Source organism: Bos indicus x Bos taurus, chromosome 27 (genome assembly GCF_003369695.1).
Source record: "Bos indicus x Bos taurus breed Angus x Brahman F1 hybrid chromosome 27, Bos_hybrid_MaternalHap_v2.0, whole genome shotgun sequence".
NCBI lineage: Eukaryota > Metazoa > Chordata > Mammalia > Artiodactyla > Bovidae > Bos > Bos indicus x Bos taurus.
The window spans coordinates 6858406-6865778 of NC_040102.1; the positions used below are offsets into that span (position 1 = coordinate 6858406).

The following is a 7373-nucleotide window of genomic DNA, read 5'->3' on the forward strand; positions in this document are numbered from 1 at the left end:
TCTACGATGACCTCCAGATGTCTTCTTCCTCCGAAGAGAGTGACTGGGACGAAGACACCAGTGGCAACTGAGACTCATCCTCCAGGGCCCGGTGCCCTGACGTGACTGTGACTCTGGCGGGTGGGCTGGATGTTAGAGGGAGCAGCTGTTCCCGGTGAAGCAGGACTCCCCACCCTGTTGGGCGAGACAGCAGTGGGACTGGACCACCCTGGGGACACACAGCTGCACACACTGCCCTGTCTCCTCATGGAATCCGAGTCTGTCCCATGGCACTCATCCATCCGAATGTCAAGCTGTCAACCTAAATCTATTATCAGTAATTGAGGCAAATTCTAGGAGTGACTTTAACCATTGTGTAGATAGGAAGTGATGGTAGTGTCTGTAGTTGATGATGGTAGTGTCTGTGTTGGATGGTAGTATCTGTATCTGAACATTTGGAACCTGCCTAAAGTGCCTGACTCTGCTCTGCAAAAGGTCAGCCATGCCCTGTCCTGAGAGATGTCTGGTGGACTCTGTGGAGTCTTGCACTATAAATCACAGTGGGGAAAATTCCCGTGGCTGTGCTTATCAAATGTCATTAAATGTTACTACAAAGGTTTGTTTTAGAAAATTTATTTCTGAATTTTCAGAATAAAAAAGAAAAATTACACAGTCATCTCAAGAGATGTATAAAGATCATTTGGTCACATTCAACATCCTGGTCAGGCAGGCCCTGCACCCAGCCCCTGCAGGGCATTCCTTCTGCCGTAAATCAAATCAGCAATAGGTCAAGATCCATTTCATATGTATATATAATTACATACTGTTGAATGTAATATGCTAATAGTTTATTAAGATCTTTTGTATTTATGCTCATCAGGAAATTTTTGATTTTGTTATTATGTATCATTTGATTTTGTTATCTTGGAATGCTAGGCTAAATTGCTCAGTTATGTGTAACTCTTCTGGACCCCATGGACTGCAGTCTGCCAGGCTCCTCTGTCCATGGGGATTCTTCAGGCAAGCATCCTGGAGTGGGTTGTCATACCCTCCTCCAGGGGATCTTCCCAACCCAGGGATTTAACCCAGGTCTCCTGCACTGCAGGCAAATTCTTTACAGACTGAGCCACTAGGGAAGCCCTATTATGTCATCCTTGTATGAAAAACTAGTTGGAATCAGTTGCCGCCTTGCTTTTGAATGATACTTTTGGTAGGATTGATATAGTGTCTCCCACAAATTTTATAAAGTTTACCAGTGAAAAAGTTTGAATTTTAATAACATTTTACCATAGAAAACATTTTGTGTGTGGTTTTTATCTCTAAGCCTTGACGATCATATTAATACTATTTTGATTCAAGATAGATCTTGTAATGGAAGGTGAAGAGGAAATTGGGAGGACTTTATGAAAAACACAGAATCAGGGCCTCCCAGATACCCAGGGCCACTTATGTACATTAACAATGCCCCCGTTATCAGTCCCCTGTTTGGAGAATGTGGTCAGCCTGTGGAGTGCCTACAGCCACAGGAAGCCCCAGAATCAGCTCAGCCCTCATCCTAAGGTGCCCTGTGCCAGCTCTTCCTCCAGAACCCTGGAAGTCCAGACAGCAGGCTTCTGAGTATCTCAGCAGGGGGCTACAGGCAAGTGTCAGGGACTGTTGCTCCTGGACCAAGAAGGGCCAGCAGAGGGCAGCACAAGTGGTTCAACAACTCCCTGACCAACCAGGCACTTATCTACCCTTGCTCAGGCTGAGGGTCACCACCCTCTTGTCTCAGTGCAGTGAGTGAAAGTTGCTCAGTTGTGTCCAACTCTTTGCAACCCCATGGACTGTATAGTCCGTGGAATTCTCCAGGCCAGAATATTGGAGTGGGAGGCCTTTCCCTTCTCCAGGGGATCATCCCAACCCAGGGATGGAACCCAGATCTCCCTCATTGCAGACAGATTCTTTAACTGCTGAGTCACAAGGGATGCACTGAGGCATGGATAATGTAATTTTTAAGTACTTATTTTTCTAGGGTATCTTTGGGTTGCAATAGTACATGTTTTATTTGTATAAAAATAGATTTCAACTCTGGCATGCCATAAAACTGACCACCACCAAGAACTGGGTTTTTCTTTTACTGTCCTGTGGGCCTCTTTTACTGCTACCCTCGGAAACCTGCTGCTCTGTTCTTCGAATGTGTGTTTATTCTTGTGCCATTTACTGTCTCTTAATCTTTTGTAGTTATTCCCTCTTTTTCTCTGTATTTAGTGTTCCATATATGAGTTAATTTATAAGGTATTTCTCTTTTCAGAAAGTGTCTTCAAGATATTGTTAGATCAAAGGTGATACTTAACCTTGATTGGATTAATACAACCTCGTCAAGGTCAGGTGATGTGGGAGCAGACTCAAAGGCAGCAGGAAAGGGAAATAACTCCTCTGACCCTCCTTAGCCACTTTCAAAGGTGCACAGAGTGTCCTTCACTGACATTCTGAGCCTTTACTGACAGGTAAGAGGTATGTGGCTGGGATTAAGGCCGATTTAAATTTGGTGGTGTGTGGCCATCAGAGCAATGGGACAGTAGACAAAAGAGGTACCGATGTGGTCTAGGCGATGGGGTATGGATACTTTAATGTTTACAGTTCATGATTTTTGTAGGGTGATTTTCTTGAAGAGATGTCTAGTCTTTCCCATTCTGTTGTTTTCCTCTCTTTCTTTGCACTGATAGCTGAGGAAGGCTTTCTTATGTCTCCTTGCTATTCTCTGGAACTCTGCATTCAGATGCTTATATCTTTCCTTTTCTCCTTTGCTTTTGGCTTCTCTTCTTTTCACAGCTATTTGGAAGGCCTCCTCCGACAGCCATTTTTTTGCATTTCTTTCCGTGGGGATGGTCTTGATCCCTGTCTCCTGTACAATGTCATGAACCTCCATCCATAGTTCCTCAGGCACTCTGCCTGTCAGATCTAGTCCCTTAAATCTATTTCTCCCTTCCACTGTATAATTGTAAGGAATTTGATTGAGGTCATACCTGAGTGGTCTAGTGGTTTTCCCCACTTTCTTCACTTTAAGTCTGAATTTGGCAAGAAGGAGTTCATGATCTGAGCCACAGTCAGCTCCCATTTTTGTTTTTGCTGACTGTAAAGAGTGTCTCCATCTTTGGCTGCAAAGAATAGAATCAGTCTTATTTTGGTGTTGACCATCTGGTGATGTCTATGTGTAGAGTCTTCTCTTGTGTTGTTGGAAGAGGGTTTCTGCTATGACCAGTGTGTTCTCTTGGCAAAACTCCATCAGCCTTTGCCCTGCTTCATTCCGTACACCAAGTCCAAATTTGCCTGTTACTTCAGGTGTTTGTTGACTTCCTACTTTTGGATTACAGTCCCCTATAATTAAAAGGACATGTTTTTTGGGTGTTAGTTCTAAGAGGTCTTGTAGGTCTTCATAGAACCATTCAACTTCAACTTCCTCAACCTTACTGGTTGGGGCATAGGCTTGGATTACCACGATATCGAATGGTTTGCCTTGGAACCGAACAGAGACCATGCTGTCGTTTTTGATATTGCATCCAAGTACTGCATTTCAGACTCTTTTGTTGACCATGGTGGTGACTCCATTTCTTCTAAGGGATTCCTGCCAACAGTAGTAGATATAATGGTCATCTGACTTAAATTAACCCATTCCAGTGCATTTTAGTTTGCTCATTCCTAGAATGTCAATGTTCACTCTTGCCATCTCCTGTTGGACCACTTCCTATTTGCCTTGATTCATGGACCTGACATTCCAGGTTCCTATGCAATATTGCTCTTTACAGCATCGGAGCTTGCTTCTATCACTGGTAACATTCACAACTGGGTATTTTTTTTGCTTTGGCTCCATCCCTTCCCTCTTTCTGGAGTTATTTCTCCGAGGATCTCCAGGAGCATATTGGGCACCTACCAGCCTGGGGAGTTCCCCTTTCAGTATCCTATCATTTTGCCTTTTCACACTGTTCATGGGGTTCTCAAGTCAACAATACTGAAGTGGTTTGCCATTCCCTTCTCCAGTGGACCAAATTCTGTCAGACCTCTCCACCATGACCCTCACGTCTTATGCAGCCCCACATGGCATGGCTTAGTTTCCTTGACTTAGACGAGGTGTGGTCTCTGTGATCAGATTGGCTAGTTTTCTGCGATTGTGGTTTCCATGTGTCTGCCTCTGATGCCCTTTGCAACACCTACAGTCTTCCTTGGGTTTCTCTTACCTTGGACGTGGGGTATGTCTTCACAGCTGCTCTAGAAAGTGCAGCCACTGCTCCTTACCTTGGACGAGGGCTATCTCGTCATGGTTGCCCCTCCTGACTTTGAAGATGGAGTAGCTCCTCTCAGCCCTCCTGCACCCTCACATCTGCCACTCCTTAAATGTGGGGAAGCTCCTCTCAGCCACTGATGGTGTGATCACTCATGTAGAGCCAGACATCTTGGAATGTGAAGTCAAGTGGACCTTAGAAAGCATCACTACGAACAAAGGTAGTGAAGGTGATGGAATTCCAGTGGAGCTATTTCAAATCCTGAAAGATGATGCTGTGAAAGTGCTACACTCAATATGCCAGCACATTCGGAAAACTCAGCAGTGGCCACAGGACTGGAAAAGGTCAGTTTTCATTCCAATCCCAAAGAAAGTCAATGCCAAAGAATGCTTAAACTAATGCACAATTGCACTCATCTCACATGCTAGTAAAGTAATGCTCAAAATTCTCCAATCTAGGCTTCAGCAATACATGAACCAGTTGAACAACATGAATACAGTTGTTCAAGCTGGTTTTAGAAAAGGCAGAGGAACCTGAGACCAAATTGCCAACATCTGCTGAATCATAGCAAAAGCAAGAGAGTTCCAGAAAAACATCTATTTTGGCTTTATTGACTATGCCAAAGCCTTTGACTGTGTGGATCACAATAAACTGTGGAAAATCCTTCAAGAGATGGGAATACCAGACCACCTTACCTGCCTCCTGAGAAATTTGTATGCAGATCAGGAAGCAAAAGTTAGAACTGGACACGGAACAACAGACTGTTTCCAAATAGGAAAAGCAGTACATCAAGGCTGTATATTGTCACCCTGCTTATTTAACTTATATGCAGAGTTCATCACGAGAAATGCTGGGCTGGAAGAAGCACAAGCTGGAATCAAGATTGCCATGAGAAATATCAATAACCTCAGATATGCAGATGACACCATCCTTATGGCAGAAAGTGAAGAAGAACTTAAAAGCCTCTTTATGAAAGTGAAAGAGGAGAGTGAAAAAGTTGGCTTAAACCTCAACATTCAGAAAATGAAGATCATGGCATCTGGTCCCATCACTTCATGGCAAATAGATGGGGAAATAGTGGAAACAGTGTCAGCCTTTATTTTTGGGGGGGGGGGGGGCTTCCGAATCACTGTAGATGGTGACTGCAGCCATGAAATTAAAGACACTTACTCCTTGGAAGAAAAGTTATGACCAACCTAGACTGCATATTGAAAAGCAGAGACATTACTTTGCCAACAAAGGTCCGTCTAGTCAAGGCTATGGTTTTTCCAGTGGTCATGTATGGACTGTGAAGAAAGCTTAGCACTGAAGAATTGATGATTTTGAACTGTGATGTTGAAGACTCTTGAGAGTCCCTTGGACTGCAAGGAGATCCAACCAGTACATTCTGAAGGAGATCAGCCCTGGGATTTCTTTGGAAGGAATGATGCTAAAGCTGAAACTCCAGTACTTTGGCCACCTCATGGGAAGAGTTTACTCCTTGGAAAGACTCTAATTATGGGAGGCATTGAGGTCAAGGAGGAGAAGGGGACGACAGAGGATGAGATGGCTGGATGGCATCACTGACTCAGTGGACGTGAGTCTGAGTTAACTCTGGGAGTTGGTGATGGACAGGGAGGCCTGGCATGCTGTGATTTATGGGGCCACAAAGAGTCGGACACAACTGAGCGACTGAAATGAACTGAACTGAACTGATAATGAGTGACGTTGAGCATCTTTTCATGTGTTTTGTTAGCCATCTGTATGTCTTCTTTGGAGAAATGTCTGTTTAGTTCTTTGGCCCATTTTTTTATTGGGTCATTCATTTTTCTGGAATTGAGCAACAGATTTGCTTGTATATTTTTGGTATTAGTTGTTTGTCAATTGCTTCATTTGCTATTATTTTCTTCCATTCTGAAGGCTGTCTTCAGATGAAGCAACTTGACCTTCCCTACTCTAGGCTCCAAAGTCATCCTCCATATCAACCGACCAGTTGCATCTGCCACCTACCCGATGTTGTGTGGATAAGACACACAAGTAAGAGGAAGAGAAGGGACAGTAGCTTCATGATGGGACAGGAGTTTTCGGAATTCCAGTAGAACCTGGTCTGGTGGCACACCTGAATCAGGGCAGGCAATCTGGGAGAGAGTTTGAAAACTTCAGCTGGATAGAAAGTGTTTGTATTCCTACCAGAGATGTTTCAGCTGGGCCTGGGCCTAATTTGAGGATGTTTCATCTATGGACACATGTCCAAGTGTTTTCCTGTTGTAAAGGAAGAGGTTTGCAGGAAGTCAGGGTTACCACATTGATTCTCACTTCTGCTTATGGATCTGAGGTTTGGTGCATTTTTTTGGAGAAAAATCATGAACATTGAATTCTGTTATAAAAATTATTCATTTCTTTTTTTTCAACTTTATTTCATCTGCATCTGTCCCTTTCTCTTTTCAGAATAAACACCTTCAATCCATGGGTCGCTAAGAGCTGGACACAACTGACTGACTGAACAACAACAACCCAAAACACATACAACCTTTTACAATTGAAAAATGAGAAGGAATTTTGGAAATTAAAATAATCTTTTTTCACTCTCAACATTTTTTTTTTTTTTTGCTACCATTTACAGAGCGAATTGATCCAACCATCAGCAAACTATTGCACAGACCACAAGCAGGTGAGGCTTCATGGGCTAGAGTATTCTTAATACAGGTATTTCATGAATGTATTCTTGAGTGCAAAAGCACCAAAGGATACCAGATAAGGGGCTTCGCAGGTGGCCCTAGTGACAAAGTGCCCATCTGCCAATGCAGGAGATGCAGTTTTGATCCATGGGTCGGGAAGATCCCCTGGAGAAGGGAATGGCTACCCATTCTGGTATGTTTGCCTGGAGAATCCCATGGACATAGGAGCCTGGTGGGCAACAGTCCATGGGTCACAAACAGTGGGCCACAACTGAGTTACTAAACAACTGGACCTGCTTGGTTAATGAATTCTGAGGGGAACTTGACGTTTCCCTTCAGGGCTGGGGCCCTTAATCGCCAGCACGAGATTCCTGAGAGTGCATTGCTCTGACAGAGGACCAGCAGCACCCACGGTAGTGGCTGCTCCTCGGGGGTGGAGGGGTCTGATCAAAGGACCCGGTTCCTCCCGGGTTGG

At 44.1% G+C, this 7373-nt stretch overlaps 1 pseudogene; it reads right to left on the reverse strand.

The window, feature by feature from the left end:
• Position 1: 1 nt before the first annotated feature.
• The window catches only part of LOC113884796, a 23024-nt pseudogene continuing 15652 nt past the window's right edge, over positions 2 to 7373 (reverse strand).